At 42.3% G+C, this 18,243-nt stretch overlaps 1 pseudogene; it reads left to right on the top strand.

Moving 5' to 3' along the window:
- Window positions 1-15,673: 15,673 nt before the first annotated feature.
- Window positions 15,674-18,243, top strand: part of LOC124975304 (RB1-inducible coiled-coil protein 1-like) — a 98,163-nt pseudogene continuing 95,593 nt past the window's right edge.

Genomic DNA, 18,243 nt, shown 5'->3' with positions numbered 1-18,243 from the left:
TATCGCTAATAAGTGAATGATGACACATAATGGGGCGTGGGAGGGGTTAGTGTTAGGGTTAAAGTTAGGGTTAGGGAGGGGAACAAGAATGGAAGAAGGAAGGACTGTATACAGGGAAAAGAGGATTGGGAGGGTTGGGGGGAAGGGAAAAAATAACAATGAATCAAGCAACATTACCCTATGTAAATTTATGATTACACAAATTGTATGCCTTTACGCCATGTACAAACAGAGAAGTAACATCTATCCCATTTGTTACCATTCAAAAAAATCCAGAAATCAATAAATGTAATTCACCACATCAAAAGGCTTAAAGTTAAAGATCACATGATTATTTCAATAGATGCAGAGAAAGCATTTGATAAAATACAGCAACACTTCATGCTCAAAATACTGGAAAAAATAGGGATAGTAGAAACATCCGTAAACATTGTAAAGGCTATCCATTCTAAGCCTATGACCAACATCATTCTAAATGGAGAAAAGCTGAAAGTATTTCTCCTAAAAACTGGAACAAGGCAGGAAGCCCTCTTTCACTCCTTCTATTCAATATTCTCCTTGAAACTCTAGCCAGAGCAGTTAGATATAACAAAGAAATTAAAGGAATATGAACAGGAAAAGAAGAAATCAAACTATTCTTATTTGTCGATGACATGATTCTATATTTAGAGGTGCTGAAAAATTCCACTAGAAAACTTCTAGAACTCATGAATAAATTCATTAAATTAACTGGATATAAAATCAATGTTCATAAATCAAATGCATTTTTATTCATAAGTGATGAGTTTTCTGAAAGAGATATTAGGAAAACGACACCATTCACCATAGACTCAAAAAGAAAAAACCCCTGGGAATCAATCTAACAAAAGAGGTGAAAGATTTCTAAACTGAGAACTACAGAACACTAAAGAAAGAAATTAAAAAAAAAAACTTAGAAGATGGAAAGGTCTCCCATGTTCTTGGAGAGGCAGAATTAATATTGTCAAAATGACCATACTACCAAAAGTGCTATACAAATTAAATGAATTCCAATTAAAATCCCAATGATGTACCTCATAGAAAGCAATCATGAAATTCGTTTAGAATAATAAAAGACCCAGAATAGCTAAAATAATCCTTAGCAGGAAGAGTAAGGCCGGGGATATCACAATACCAGACCTTTATACTATCAAGCAATAGTAACAAAAATGGCATGGTTTTGGCACCAAAATCGACAGGTAGATCTATGGTACAGAATAGAGGAAACAGATACTAACCCACATAAATACAGTTTCCTCATACTAGACAAAGGTGTCAAAAGCATACATTGGAGAAAAGATAGCCTGTTCAACAAATCGTGCTGAGAAAACTGAAAATCCATATGCATCAAAATGAAACTAAACTCCTATCTCTCACCTTGCACAAAACTCGACTCAAAATGGATCACAAACCTAGGAATCAGGTCAGAGACCCTGCACCTTACAGAAGAAAAAGTAGGTCCAAATCTTCATCATGTTGGCTTAGAACCAGACATCCTTAACTTACTCCCAAAGCACAAGAAATAAAAGCAGAAATCAATAATTGGGATAGATTCAAACTAAAAAGCTTTTTCTCAGCAAAGGAAACTATCAATAATGAGAAGAGAGAACCTACAGAGTGGGAGAAAATCTTTGCCATACACAACTCAGCAGAGCACTAATATCCATAATCTATAAAGAACTCAAAAAACTTTATACCAAAAATACAAATAAAACAATCATTAAATGGGCTCAGGACATGAGCACACACTTCACAATAGAAGATCTAAAGCAATCAACAGATATATGAAAAAATGTTCAACATCTTTAGTAATAAGAGAAATGCAAATCAAAACTACCCTAAGATTCCATCTCACGCCAATTAGAATGGTGATTATCAAGAATACAAACAAGAGGTATTGGGGAGGATGTGGGGAAAAAGGTACACTCATACATTGCTTGTGGGGTTGCAAATTAGTGCTACCACTCTGGAAAGCAGTGTGGAGATTCCTTAGGAAACTTGGAATGGACTCACCATTTGACCCAGTTAACCCTCTCCTTGCCTTATCCCCAAAGGACTTAAAATCAGCATACTACAGTGATGCAGCCACATCAATGTTCATAACTGCTCAGTTCACAATAGCTAGATTGTGGAATCAATCTAGATGCCCTTCAATTGATGAATGGATAAAGAAACTGTGGTATATGTATACAATGGAATATTACTCAGCCATAAAGAAGAATATAATTATGGCATTTGTAAGGAAATGGAGGCAGTTGGAGAATGTCATGCAATATTTTTAATCGAAGGAAATATCTAAAAATATTAAAGTAAATTATAATAACTTTAATCCAAGTAGAAAAGTTCAAGATAAAGAGATTAACACACAGTAACAGATTTTACCACTTATATCTAAATCCTAAATCTTATTTTAGTATTTAAGTAGCTACAATCATAGGTTACCTAACATAAATTCAAATATTTAACTTAAATACGTGAAATGGTTGCTATCATCTTCATTCTAAAAGGAGCCAAGACTTGAAGCCAATGGAACACAAACATGTTTTAGTATAGACACATATGTTTCAGTTCTTTTCTGGAAATAATATTTCAAAAGAGGATAGAATAAAATAATTCTATTTCACAGTGACTGTGTTATACAGGCTTTATGTCTAACTGTGCTAAATACCTTATCAGCATGGTGTGCAGAAAACATACATTCAGTAAGAATTAATATGGAGTATATATACAAGGAAATTATTGTGAGAGTCATAATTTAAGGCTTATAAATTATAAAAGTCTGCTAGAAACACAAAACAAAGAAAGCAAAAAGTACTTGCATTTATATAGTGTAAAACAATTATAACTTCTGCAATACAAAAATGTGATCACATAAGATCTTATATAATTCTGACATCAATTGTATGGTTCACGTAATAGGTTTTGTATATAAGGAAAAAGGTTTCAGACCCTTGTAACATTTTTTATTTCTAAAGTTCTCAATAGAAAATTAGAAAAAAATAGCTTATAAGTATGGAGGGTTTCGAGTGAGTATACACTTTCTCTAGAATAAGGAAAATGTAATAACAGTAAGAAGGATGTGACTCAAATGTTAAAAAAAATATATGTGCTTCTTTATTTATAATTTGTGTTGGGACATCACCAGACAAAAATAAAAAAAAAATCAGGCAACACCTTATTTTTGTCTCCTGGGGCAAACTTTGCTGACAAGAAACAATAAAAAAGTAAATAACTTATACATGCATTTTACAAAATTTAACAGTGTACTATAAATTTCTGGACAATTGATAGTTGCTATACTAATTGATTGACAATGTGAAATACCGCAGAAGAAGAATATGGTACGTACCTAAAGACTGATTTAATTCCTTAATAGTGAGTTATTTAACACAGGAGTTCTTGTATCATGCCTCAAAGTAGAAAGCACAAGCAAACATTCACAGAACAAAGGCAGCCTAAGAACCATTACCACAGCCATTACCCAATTCTACAGAGCATGGATTCAGAACATCCATCAAATACAAAAATGTCTGTAAGTATGCTACAGTGAAATTGAAGCAGGGCCTGCAATGACACAGGGAAACAAATTTTTGTATACCCCCTGTGCATCCTGAGTGACATTCACAGAAAGTAAGATGCATATTCAGTACCATTCACTCAATTTGCTAAAAAATTATTTCTTCTCCTCAACATCACTAGTAATAAGAGAAGTGCAAATCAAAACCATCCTAAGATTCCATCTCACCCCAATTAGAATGGCGATTATCAAGAATACAAGCAACAATACATGTTGGCGAGGATTTGGGGAAAAAGGTACACTCATACATTGCTGGTGGGGCTGCAAATTAGTGCAGCCACTCTGGAAAGCAGTGTGGAGCTTCCTTAGAAAACTTGGAATGGAACCACCATTTGACCCAGCTATCCCGCTCCTAGGCCTATACCCAAAGGACTTAAAATCAGCATACTATAGAGATGCACCCACATCCATGTTCATAGCTGCTCAATTCACAATAGCTAGATTGTGGAACCAACCTTGATGCCCTTCAATTGATGAATGGATAAAGAAACTGTGGTGTATATATATATATATATATATATATATATATATATATCACAGTTTATATATATATATATCACAGTTTATATATACATATAGAATATACATATATATATCACAGATCTATATATATATCACAGTTTATATATATATATATCACAGTTTCTTTACATATATATATATATATATATATACACAATGGAATATTACTCAGCCATAAAGAATAATAAAATAATGGTATTTGCAGGCAAATGGATGAAATTGGGGAATATCATGCTAAGTGAGATAAGCCAATCTCAAAACTCAAAAGGACAAATGATCTCCCTGATCAGTGGATGATGACACACAGTGGGAGTTGGGAAGGAAGTAAGAATGGAGGAAAGAGGAACTGTGTAGAGGGAAAAGAGGGGTGGGAGAGGTGGAGGGGGGAAGGAAAAAAATAACTGAATGAATCAAACACTATTAACATATGTAAAAATATGACTACACAAATGTTATGCCTTTACTTCATGTACAGAGAAACAGTATGTATCCCATTTGTGTACAATAAAAATAAATTAAAAAAAAATCATACCTCCCGTGTACAGAACAAATAGACTGAGGACATGAACAGCCAAAAGCAGTTCTCTTCTGTCTTCAGTTCTTGGTATCCCAGCTGACATTGAGGTTGACATGGAAGAGGCCCAGCTGTACAAGTCCAATTCATTGGCAGAGAGCCTGGGGTGTGCCCCCGGAGTCTACTACTTCCCAGAGCCTACTGCATTTGACAATTTGATTTTTATGCCATTAAATCCTGCTGAGGATCATTCTTCCTTGAAAGATTTCTGATTAATTCCCCACATCAGCATTTTCGTGAGAATGGGATAAGCGGTGATTTGCTGAAAGTTTGATCATCTCTAGAAATGCCAACTCTTGACCCATCCAGGTTGCGAATGAACACTGCTGGTTCCTAATGCAGCGGCATGCTGAACAGTTGAATTTGAATGAATTTCCATTTTCTGACCCTGTTCTATTCATGAGATTTAACACAGGAGAAATCGTTGAGAAATTGGAGGGTCGGCATTATGTCAAGAGGCTCAGGATGGTAGGTGGCAGGATCCTCTTCTGGGCCAACTCTGTGAAACCCTAGGCACAAAAACAATGCCAAGGTAAAATCGAGCACATCCTAATGTAGAGTTTTGATTTCACCTTGGGAAAGAATCCTGGCACAGCCCTTAGATGCATGAAATGAACCACAGCCTTGGGGGCCAGGACTGTCCTGAGAGCTACACTTACCCCTGTCAACTTAAGGAGGAAAACGGTTGTGGCTGGACACTGAACAGACTATTTCTCCAGTAATCCATGGTGGTCTGGGGCAGGAGGGGAGGCAAGCACGGGTGGGAAGCACAGTGTGCTTGGGTCGTCGTGATATAAGGAGATTTGGGGGTTCTTTCAATTCTGAAGACCAAGCCTTTTTGATCACAAGCATTTCCTTTTTGTCCCACACTGCCAGCTCCTGTTGGAATTTTCCCTTAAAAAATTCCAACCAGCAGATGTGCCAGCAAAGCCAAGAGTTCACTGGAGGAACTGGAAATTCCCAACTATTTCTGGAACGGGGGAGGCTGAGGAGGGAGGTCCTCCAGAGCAAAGCCAGTCTCCATAAATTGCAGAAATTGCAGAAGGCTAAGAAAGGTAGCCACATGCTGTCTGCGAATACAAATACGCCAAGGGAAGAGAGGATGGCTCACTGGAGCAGTGGCCCCAGGAACCATGTGTGCTGACAGAATAGCAAAAGAAAGGGACACTGAAATTTCAAACATTCTGTGCTTCTGTGTGCAGCGAATATTCTCGAGAATCCTTGCACTGAGATCAAGTCTACAGTGGTACTTCCATCGAACTGTCCATCATTCATTTCCATTCAAAGTGCTGCTACCCCCGTTTGGATCCTTGCCAAAGAAATGCCTCCTTGGGTTCACAGTGCTCCTGTGAAATGTGAGCCAAAGACGCCACAGCGAAGACATTCAAAGGGGAAAGGACTGGCATCCAGCAGGTTGGGATTGAAGCGGGAGGAGATCCCCAGCTCACGTAGGAGGGTGCACTTTCTTTCTCTGGGCGGGGTGTGTTTCTGGGCCTGGGCAAAAAGGGTGCAAAGGACTGCCTGCTGCGACCTCCTGGCTGCTTTGCAGGGAGCTCCTGATGTCACAGAAAGGGGGCGTGACAGCACGATAGCGTCACGGTTCTCCGAGCAACCACAGATGCTTCCGGGTGCGGGCCTCTTCAGGCGGTCAAGTCCACCGCCAGCTCCATGATGACGGTGGGAGGGAACAGGCAGGGAGCGAGTTCCAGGACCTGGTTCAGACAGCAGAGGAGCCAGGGTGTGTTGGGGGCGCGGCGGGGGCGGGCCTAAGGAGAGCGATCCCAATGCCTCCTCCCGAAAGCCCGCACTACCCGGCCGGCCCGCTTGGTGGCGCTGTCCACAATGGGCCTCGCCAGTCAACTTGGCCTCCTGGCCGCCCTTGTCCAGTGTCAGGCCATCGACCCCCAGCAGCTGTACCGGACCTGGCAGGGACGCCCGGGTTCAGGAGGGCGCGGTGGCCGCGGGTGGGGGTGTCGCCCAGTCTGGCACGGGTGCCAGCGGCATTGCCCTCCGCATCCGCTCCTGCGGGTCCGGGCTCCCTGGGGATTTTGCCGGTCAGCTCAGCGGCCGAGGGCCCTATCCGCCAAACGGAATGATGGTTGTTGACAGCTGGGGGCAGGCGGACATCCAGTACAGCTCGGGAGGGGGTGGGGGTTCCGTGGTGATTGAATGGGGCCATATGCGGGAACCCATTTCCTCGAATGCCCAAACACAGGAGGGAGGGAGCCTGGCAAGTTTGACTTCTAAAGGGAGGTGGGTGGCTGCTGGGATAGCCGGTGAGGGGAGGAGGCCAGGATCGCTGGGCACGTGTGAGGGAGGCCAGAAAAGAGCTAGCAAGCCAGGAGAGAGATTCTCTGCACACTCCAGCTCCCAGGCCCCACCTCCTAGACGTGGGCTGCTGGCCCACGACTAGGTTGCCCCTGGGAAACACTCTTGCTAGCAGTTTCCAAGAGGCCCCTCAACTCACCTTGACCTGCAGAAATATCTGGCCGATCTCTCTGCACACGAGGGTTCATGCTCTTGCACTGACGACGGTCCGTCTGTCACAAGGCCCTCTGTGACAGTGCCAAGGGACCTTTGAGCAGCCCCCTGCAGGATGCAGACCACACGCTGGTACCACAGACCCTGGCACGAAGATCCTCCCAACAAGAGAAGATGATGGAGGCAATAAGGGCCTGAGAGTGACAGGAGGAGTCCGGTTCTCAGGCCATGATTTTATCCTGAGGCACGCAACACAATGAAAGTGGGCACTGTCCCAAAGTTTCACAGCTGACTAGGGAAAAAAGGGGAAGAGCTAAGAACGTTGTGTGGAGCAGAAAAACAGAGAGGTGTGGGAGATGAAAACCATCAGGGAAGAGGCACAAAACACATTGTCGTCCCTAATGGGCTCTCAAAAACTGCCGGGACATTGCTCCAGCCTCAAACCTCTATACCAAATACAACAGGAAGGATTTGTGAGATCATTCAGTCAGCAGAGGCAGTTACAAGACCTCAACTTCCTTGCAAATTCTGGGACCTATCCTGTTCCTTGCAAGGGACAGCTTTTTATACGTATGCTCATGTGGCTTTCCTGGCACATGACCTGTGAGGAAAGGCTCCCCTTCCTCCACAGCACCTACACACAAGCAGTGGAATAGAAAGAAGTACGAGTCTGGAAGGGCAGCACAGAATGATGGCTCTCGAAATAAATTGCGTACCTCCACATCAGAGCTTCAGAGAAAAAGAAAAGGACAATCAGTGCTAAATGCAAATGCCCACTCTGGGTGAATCCTGAATTTCAGAAACAGAACCCATTTAAAAATCACCCAGGATGTGGTGGGAGTTCCCAACCAGGAGAATCAGCATCGAATGTATTTGCAAAGCACCAGTTTCTGGGTTTGCATGCTTTTTTCCCCTTCGTTTGGTCCATTTGTTTGTTTCCAGGGGGTGTAGGTGGGTATATCCACCAGAAACATGCCACATATCTCACGTTTCTCATTTCGTCTTTACAGGTGAGTTCTTTAAAATCGGTGTTCTTGGATCATTCCTTACAGTGGAGAGCACAATCAAAAAATTCCCAGAAGCAAGGCAACATGAGAACTGTACAACCATCACCTAGTTCTGCACAGCAAGCCTTCAGGACATCCAGCATGTTCCCCCAAAGTCGGTAAGTAAGCTTCATTGGAATTGAGGCTGGACCTGCAATGATGCAGGGACACCAGTTTCTATAGGCCTGCTGTGCATGCCAGCACCAGTTCACTCAATGAGGTCAAGAAAGAGTTTCTCCCCGGTGCACAGCACAACAGAGTGAGGAGGTGCAGCGCCTCAAGCAGCTCTCCTCTGTCTTCGGCTCTCTCGGTATCCCAGCTGACATGGAGGTTGACAGGGAAGAGGTCCAGGTGTAGGAGTCCAATTCATTTGCAGAGAGCCTGGCGGTGTGCCCCTGGAGTCTGGTACCTCCCCGACGCTACTGCCCTTGACAGATCTATTTTCATGGCATTAAATCCTGCTGAGGATCTTTCTTCTCCCAGAGCTTGCTGATGAATCCCCCACATCAGCATTTCCGTGAAAATGACGTGAGCTCTCAGTTGCTGCAAGTTTGCTCATCTCCAGGAATGCCTACTCTGAAGCCATCCAGGTCCCCGGGGGCAGCAGTGCTGGTTCCTACCCCAGCATCACACTGAATCCTGGCATTGGAAGGAACTTCCACCTGCCCACCATCTTCTGTTCACCCTGATCTAACATGGCGGGAATTGTCAAGAATTTGGAGGCTCGTGATGGTAGGTGGTTGGAGCCTCTTCCGGACTGACTCTGGGAAATGCTTGGCAGGAAAAGCATGCCGAGGCACATCCAAGCACATTCTAATGTAAAATTTTCCTTCACCTTTGGAAACAGTCCTGGCACAATGCTTAGTTGCATGAGAAGAACCATAGCCCTCGGGGACCACAGGGCTGTCTTGAGAGCTACATTTATCCCCGCCTAGGTAGGGAGGAAAACGCTGGTAGCTGGACAGTGAGCAGACTATTTCTCCAGTGATCCATGGTGGCTTGGGGCAGGAGGGGAGGCAGGCACGTGTGGGAAGCACGGTGTGCTCAGGTGGTCATGCTCTAAGGAGATTTAGAGCTTCATTCAATCCTGAAGCCCAAGCCTTTTCGACCACAAGCATTTCCTCTTGGTCCCAGGCGGCCACCTCCTGCTGGACTTTGCCTTTCAAAAATTGGAACCAGCAGCTATCTGGACAAAAGCCAAGAGCCCACTGGAGGCACTGGATCTTCCCAATTCTTTCAGGAACGGGGGAGGCTGAGGCTGAGTCTGTGGAGCAAAGACAGTCTCCCTAAATTGCAGAGGGTCTCAGAAACGCAGCCACATCCTGTCTGGGAGTACAAGTAGGCCAAGGGCAGAGGGGAGGGCTCGCTGGAGCAGTGACCCCAGGTACCACGTGTGCTGGCAGGATAGAAAAAGAAAGCTACACCATACTTTCAGACTTCCCGTGCCTCTGTCTGCTGCGAATCTTGTCAAGCACCCTTGCACTGAGCTCAGGTGTAGAGTGTTACTTGCGCGAAGTGTGCATCATTCCCTTCCATTGGAAGTCCTGCTACCCCCGTTTGCTTCCTTGCCCCGAAGTGCCTCGCTGGGTTCACAGTGCTCCTGTGCAATGAGAGTCAAAGACGCCACAGCCAAGACATTCAAAGGGGAAAGCACTGGCATCCAGCAACTTGGGAGGGAAGGCCGAGGAGCTTGCCAGCTCAGGTAGGAGAGGGCACTTTCTTTCTCTGGGCGGGGTGGTTTCTGGGCCTTGGGCCACATGGGTGCAAAGGAGTGAGTGCTGCGACCACCTGGCTGCTCTGCAGGAAGGGCCTGATGTCACAGAAAGGGGACATGACAACAGGATGGCGTCACGGTTCCCACGGCAACCAGAGACGCTTCAGGGTGCGGGCCGCTGCAGGTGGAGAGTCAAGTCCAGAGGCGGCTCCGCTGGGATGGGAAGAGGGAAGAGGTAGGGAGCGAGTTCCCGGAGCCTGGTTCCTGGGAAACCGAGATCCCAACTTCTTGTCCAGGGAGCAGAGGAGCCAGGGTGTGTTGGGGGCGCGGCGGGGGCGGGCCTAAGGAGAGCGATCCCAATGCCGCTGGCTCCAGGGCTAGGGACCCCACGGAAGCCCGACAGCCCGCATTACTCTGCCTGCCGGCTTGATGGCGCTGTCCACGTTGGGCCTCGCCAGTCAGCTTGGCCTCCTCTCCCTCCATGTATAGCTGCAGGCCATCAGACCCAATGTGTGTACTGAACCTTGTTGGGATGATCACCCAGCCCAGCTCGGGTGCCAGCGGCATTGCCCTTTGAATCCGATTTCCTTGTCTGGGTTCCCTTGGAATTTTCTCTCGCCAGCTCACCGGCCTACCGATCTATCCGCCATCGGAATGATGGCTGTTGATGGCAGAGGGAGGGCAGGGGGCATCCAGTGCAGCTCCGTGGCTTCGGTGGTGACTGAGAGTGGAACTATGGAGGAACTCTGGTGGGCCGCCCCTGGTTTCCTAAACTGCGGACACTCAGGACAGTTGGAACCTGGCAAGTTTGCTTTCTCAATGGAGGTGGGTGGCTGCTGGGAGAGCCAGGGAGGGGAGGAGGCTGGGAATTGCTGACCACTTATGAGGGAGGCCAGAAAAGAGCTAGCAAGCCAGGAGAGGGATTCTGTGCACACTCTACCTACCAGGATCCTCCTCCTTTGCTGCTGGCCCACGACTAGGCTGCCCTGGGAAACACTCTTGCTATTTCCGTGAGGCCCTTCGACTCAATTTGACCCTCAGAAATATCTGGCGGATCTCTTCATTCTCTTGCACTTCTGGCAGCCTGTCTGTCACGAGGCCCTCTGTGACAGTGCCAAGGGTCCTTTGAGCAGCCCCTGCAGGATGCAGACCACACGCTGGTGCCACAGACCCTGGCACGAAGATGTTCGCAACAAGTGATGGGTCTGATAAGGACCTGGGTGTTACACGATGAGTGCTGCTTCCCAGGGCATAATTCTCTCTTGAGGCATGCATCACGATGAAAGAGAGGAATGTCACAAAGCTCCAAAGCTGAATAGGAAAAAAGGAAAGGGCTAAGGACATTGTTTGAGGCAGCATAGCACAGGGGTGTCGGAGATGCAAAGCAACTTCAAGGAACAGACAGCAGATTGTCATGGCCATTTGTCTCCCAAAAAGTACTCGACATTCATCCAGCCTCAAACCTCTCTCGACAGAATGGATCATCATCTTACACTGACGTCCTAGTTTCTATCACGAGGCCCTTTGTGACAAGGCCAAGGGTTCTTTGAGTTGACCCCACCCTACAGATTGTGGACTACAGTGTAATGCTACAAACCCTGGCACCAGATGCTCCAAAATGTGAATGTGATGGATGAAACAAAGGCCTGATAGTGACATGATAAACATATTTTCAGTGTGTAATACCATCTCAAGGTTTTCATTGTGATGAAACAGACGAATGTTATATAGCTTCAAAACTGAGTATGAAAAAAGGGAAGTTCTAATCTCATTCTGTTGGGAAGTGAACCCAAGGGCGTTGGAGATGAAAACCAACCTCAGACAACAGACACTAAAATAATTGTGATTTTTAATAGTCTTTCCAAAAAATGTGAGGACATATCTTCAGCCTCAAACTCCAATAGCAATACAATAGGAAAGATTTTTGAGATCATTCATTTAGCAAGACAACTACTGTCAATAACTCAACTTGCAGTTGAGACAAATGCCCTTGCAAATTCTTGGACCTATCCTGTTGCTTGCAACTGACAGCTATTGGCCCTTATTCTGGTTTGTTTTTTCTCTCATATAACATCTGAGGAAAGGCTTTCCTTACTCTACAGCACCTACACAAAAACTAGTTCAAATTTAAGGTGCAGCATTGAATGATTGCTCTCAAAATAGTGTTCCTCTGCATCAGAGGTTTAAAGAAAAAATCCTTTCTGAAATACAAAAATGAAAACCCATATGGGCAAATTCAGAATTTCAAAAACAGAAAATTTTGAAGAATCACTACAGATGTTATGGCAGTTACTGACCACAAAAAAAAAAGAATCTAAAGAATTTATAAGATACAAAATCCTTTTTCTCTTCGTGTAGTTGGTAATATCCCCGGAGAACATGCCATATACCTATTGTCCCCGATTTCATTCTTTAAATATGCGAGTTCTTTCAAACAGGTGTTCTCGAATCATTCCTTGCCCTACAAAGCACAGTCAAAATTTCTCAGAACCATGGCAAAGATGAGCACACCACATCCTTCACCCAATTCTACACAGCATGGCTGAAGGTCATCCATCAAATCCACAAAAGCCTGTGAAAATGCTTCTTTTGAATTGAGGCTTGACTTCCAAGTGTATAGGAAAATCAGTTTTTGTATACCCATTGTGCCTCCTGAGTGACATCAGCACAAACTAAGATATGTATTCAACACAAATTCACTCAGTTTCTTAAAGGAATAGTATCTTCCCAATGCATAGCATAAGACACTGAGGAAATGCAGTGCTGAAAGCAGCTCTCTTTGGTCATCACCTCTAGGTTTCCCAGATGACATTGAGGTTGACATGGAACAGGCCCAGGTGTACAAATCCAATTCATTTGCAGAGAGAGCCTGGGAGTGTGCCCCTGCAGCCCACTTCTTCCCAGACACTACTGCAGGTGACATTTTGAATTTCATGCCATTAAATCCTGGTAAGGATCTTTCTTCTTTGATAACTTGCTGATGAAATCACCACATTGGCATTTTCATGAGAATCGTATAAACTTTCACTTCCTGATGGTTGTCTCATCTCCAGGAATGCCTACTCTTAAGCATTTCAGATCATGGGGCGGGGGGTGGGAGGGGGGCTGGGAGCACTGCTGATTTCCTACAGCGGTGTCATGCTGAAAGCTCTCATTGGAATGAACCTACACTTAGAATTGCTACTTTTCCAACTGTGTCCTATTTCTTGATTCAACAGAGTTGAAAATGTTGAGAAACTGGAGGGTTGGCATTATCTGAAGAGGCTCAGTCCCCTGATTTCTTCTGCTATCCATTCATCATTGAAAAGTGTATTATTTAACCTCCAGGTGTTAGGGTGGTTTTTGTTTTTTATCTTATTGTTCATTTCTAGTTTCATTCTATGATGATCTGATAGAAAGCAAGATATTATCTCTTTTTTTGTAATTTATTTGTATTTTGTATTTAGTTCACAAAGATGCTGTTTGTAAACTAAAATATAATTTATTTCAGAAAATGTTCCATGTGCTGCTTGGGAGAAAGTGAATTCAGTCATAGATGGATTAAATAGTCTATAGATGTCTATGAGGTTCATATTATTAATTCTATTTTTTATTTTTATTTTTTATTTTATTTGTTCTAATTAGTTGTGCATGATAGTAGAATGCATCTATACATTCTGAGAGATCATACATAAATGGAGTGTTATCTCTCTTTTTTCTGATTATACATATTGTAGGATCACACAGGTCATGTGGTAATACATGTACATGAGATAATAATGTCTGCTTCACTCTACTATCATTCCTACCTCCATACCTCTTTCCTTCCCTTCACTCCCCTGTACCTAATATAAAGTAATTCTATTCTACCATATTTCCCCACCTTATTGTGAATTAGCTTCTGCATGTCAGAGAAAACATTTGGCCATTTCACTTAGCATGATATTCTATAACTCCACCAATTATAATCTTTTTTAGTTCTGTAGAATATTTACTTAATTTATGTTTGGATGATTGAGTCAGTGGTGAGAGAGTTATGTTAAGATCATCTAGTGTTATTGTATTATGGTCTGTATGATTCTTAACATCAAGATTTTTTTTTAATGTACATAGATACTCCATTGTTTGGGGCATAAATTTTTTGATCATAATATTTTGATGTGTGAGTCCCTTAAACTGTATGAAGTGGCCTTCTTTGCCTCTTCTGATTAATATTGACTTGCAGTCCACTTAACCCCATATGAGAATGGCTACCCCTGCTTATTTACAAGTCCCACGTGATTAGTGTGTTTACCATCCTTCCATCTTCAGTCTAACCCACAATGTAATTCAGCAACATCTTGGAGTTTGTGACTGATGAAAAGTCCATGTTGACACTGGATTGGTTGGGGCCTTATGGAGATGACTGTTGCAACTGATGGCCAAGATGACAAAGTTCCTTTTGATGGAGACTAGTTCCATCCCCAAGAACAGCCCACAGAGAATCTCTTCCTGCTCTGACTTCCCAGGCAGTCCCAAGAGGAGGAATTCTGTGACTCTTATGGTTTGTCCTGTCCATGTCTGTGGTGAAGAAAATGTGGTTAAAAGTAAAGATTTAATTAATTGGGCCTCCTCCATTGCTTCCAGATTATAATTTAGTCATTGTTGTTTTGGGGATCAAACTCAGGACCTCATTCATGATAGCAATAGTTCTATCAATGAGTTATATCCCCCATCCTTAGAGATTCTAAATTTAAGGAACTGTATTCAAGTTGTATTTCTTAGTTTTTTTTTCATTTCAAACATAAAATTACATGAGACTGATATGTCATCATTTGAGCAAAATTTAATGGATATATTTTTGTCACTGATCATTTAATCCATTAAATAATATGAAATTCAATTTATTGAAATAAATATAATGGTTAATATCCATAATATTTAATTACACTTGATTATGCACAGTTTAATTCATGCTTCACTAATATTTAGTGAACATGTAGTATACACAAAATATTTTCCTCACATGCTATGTCTTTTGATCCTATGAATGATTAATTGTATTATTTACAGATGAAGAAACAAAAAAAGAGGAATCAGAGATGAAGAAACTGACAGTGATTAGGTGATGTTCCCCAGTTCATGGAATCCATAATACTTAAGAGCCCAAAAACAGCCCCAAATACCTTTTCTTTAAATTCCTCCCAGTTTTGCCTCCAGATATTCATTAACTATCATTTATTTATTAAACAAGTGCCAAATACTGTGCCCCTGCAAGCATTTTCTCAGTTCATTTGTGTTAAACTCTGAAAGTTAGAAATAAGTAGCTTTATTTAGTAGAAGAAAAAAACTGAAGAAAAGGACATTTAGCAATTTATTGGAGGTCCTAAATTCTTTTAATTGGGGAAATGTCATTAATGCAACTCAGTCAAATTCATTGTAGGTCTCTCTTATCTTTCACCAGCATTTTACTATTAGATTTCGAAGGGTCTACCTGATGGTTTATCCTCAACCTTGTAACTTCAGACCATCAAAATACCCCTGTTGGCTTATGGAGCTAAGCATGCTGATGATGTGACTATATGCAGAATTCTACTAAGAGACTTTTGCTTTACGTTATGATAGCCAAATAAGAACATCACTTAGTTGTGGTACTGGTATTCTATTTAGAAAGGAAAGGAAATATTTAAGGAAGCAAGATTATGTGGTATATCAGCATGATAATCCCCACATTAAGAAAGTCATACAGGCAGAAAGTCAGACAAAACATTATGCTTGCAACAATGTTGGATGAATTCACAGTATTTCTGAAAAGAGCAAAAACCTTCAGAAAAGAAGAGGATGGGGAAGGTGAGGGGCTAGGTGGTTTGACTGATTGGAGTGGAGAATATTACAAGCAATACTTTAAGGAGATAGATTATAGGATATATGTAATATGGGAACAGTGAATTGTCCCAGTGCAAAATTGTTGAGATTTGAAAACATGTTTTCACCAACTAAAGGATAGGAAGACAGTACTAGACCGTATCTACATCTTTGGAATGAAGGTTCTCTAGGGACAGAATGGTTAATGTGCAGTGTTTGAATTGGAGGGCCAGTATTTCACATCTATATTTGTTTAGCCTTTTTCATTGTATCCTCAACAGCATATGTGAATAATCTTGTTTTAAGGGCAGACTGTTCCCCATAATGGAAACAATGTAGCAGGGCAACACTGGATTTTTCCTGTCATCTGTGAACTGTGGATAAGGTTGAACACTGAGAGAAGCTGTAAATATTCCAAACTATGTTGAGAGAGCTGCATTAAGATTAGCCACTTCCTCTCAGTGTTTGGTGGTGAAATCTTTTGGGACCAAAACTGATGCCACAACTCCCATCCTCAAGTCAATATGGAAAGAGAACTGAAATATGATAGGCAGTGATTCTGAAGTATATCTATGTCCTGTTACTGTATCCCACTGGGAGAGGGAAGAGGGGTCCACATCTGTGGGAGGAGAGCTCTAAGAACATCACTTGAAAGATAAGTGATGCTTGCATGTTGGACAGACCTTCATGGGGTTTTCTGACTTGCAAAAAGTCTGCTGAGCTAATGAGATTGTTGTTCAAACTTTGTTTTCTCTGAGTTTGCACCTGTTTGCTCCAAATCAGAAAGTACACCTAAGAGAGGGAAGAGAAGGAGCTACCTGAGACTTCAGGCACATCTGCCACCACTTCATGCACAAGCCATGAAATCCTGTGGAAAAGTAGAGCAGAAAAGATAAAAAAACTTTCGATGTCTTTCAACTACTGAATGAAGAGTGTTTTATGTACTATGCAATGACTGAGAAGGATGTCATGCAGCCAGAATGTTTTTATGACAGCTGTCAATAGATGACCAATTAAATAATATAATTGTTGATTTAAACCCCAATGAAATGAGACTCCTTAGTGAGCAGGTCATATAGTACTAAATTCCTCTTACTATGTTTAGACATTTACATGCACCTTTTGAATTCTAATATTCACCTGTCCCTGTAGCTTCCTTATAGGGAGAAAGTGCTCCAACCAACACCTTCCCAACATTTAGTATGTGTAACTTAAATGTGTTGATGTCTGCTTTCATGCATGAACCTCTTGTGCGACTTCTAAGTATGCGACTGTGTTTGAGACACCTGACATATGATCTGCAGGTGTTTGTGTATATGGACATAAAGCAAGGCAACTTAGTGCCTGTACTCCTGTTTAGTCCCTGGAACCCTCTGTGGGGATGAGCATGTCATCCCTTGAGACACATTTATTATGCATAGTTGATGGTGGATGAACCCAGGAAAGAAAGTGACATGAAGGAAGATTAGGAGCCAAATGGGAGGATATTGAATGTGTGACAGTTTTTCTTTTGGAATTGGAGAGAGGGTGGCTCCTGGCATTGAACGTCTGACCTAGCTTATTGGGATTCTGCACTTGCTAATACTGAAAATGATAACCCTAGTTTTCTTGGGTTTTCTCCATTCTTTCCACCAATTACTTTTCTACTTTCATCTTGGAAAGTACCTGCTCTGTCCTGCAGTGGACAGCTTATCCTGAACATGGAAAGGACTGTAATATATCAAGTGGCATTTACACCTTTTGATTAGATGCAGAGGGATTTAATGGGCATATTTTCCCCACGTCATTTTGTATCTTTGTTTCCATGTGAACCTGTGTGTTGTTGGAAGTAGCAGTGTCCTCACCTGATTTTCTATATATATTTTTAAAATTTCTTTTTAGTTATACATGAGAGTAGATTTCATTTTGACATGACTATCCAAGCATGGAATATATATTATTTTAGTTAGGATCCCATCTTTGTGGATGTACATGATGAGGGGATTCACTGTGTTGTTTTCATATATGTACATGGAAAAATCATGTCAGATTTTTTCTGCTATCTTTCCTTTCCCTATCCCACCTCCCTTCCCTCCATTCCCCATTGTCTTATCTATGAAATCTGTATTCTTCTCCATACCCTCCCCTTTTTCCACATATCAGAGAAAATATTCAACCTTTGGCTCTTGGAACTGGTATATTTCACTTATCAAGATAGTCTCTAGAACAATCCATTTGCTGGCATATGTCATAAAGTCATTCTTTATAACTAACTAATACTCCATTGTGTATATGCACCACATTTACTTATTCATTCATCTGCTGAAGTGCACTTAGTTTGGTTCCATACTTAGCTCTTGTGTGTTGAGCTGATATAAACATTGTTGTGACTGTATTACAGTAGTATGCTCATTTTAAATCCTTTGGAAAAATATAATCAATAATTTAGACTTAAAGAAATATGGAATATTTCATCCATCAGTGACTGAATACACTTTCTTCTCAGCAG

The sequence above is a fragment of the Sciurus carolinensis genome, unplaced genomic scaffold (assembly GCF_902686445.1).
Source record: "Sciurus carolinensis unplaced genomic scaffold, mSciCar1.2, whole genome shotgun sequence".
Lineage (NCBI taxonomy): Eukaryota > Metazoa > Chordata > Mammalia > Rodentia > Sciuridae > Sciurus > Sciurus carolinensis.
Note: the sequence above shows the minus strand (reverse complement) of the source record. Positions and strands in the feature narration are given on the sequence as shown.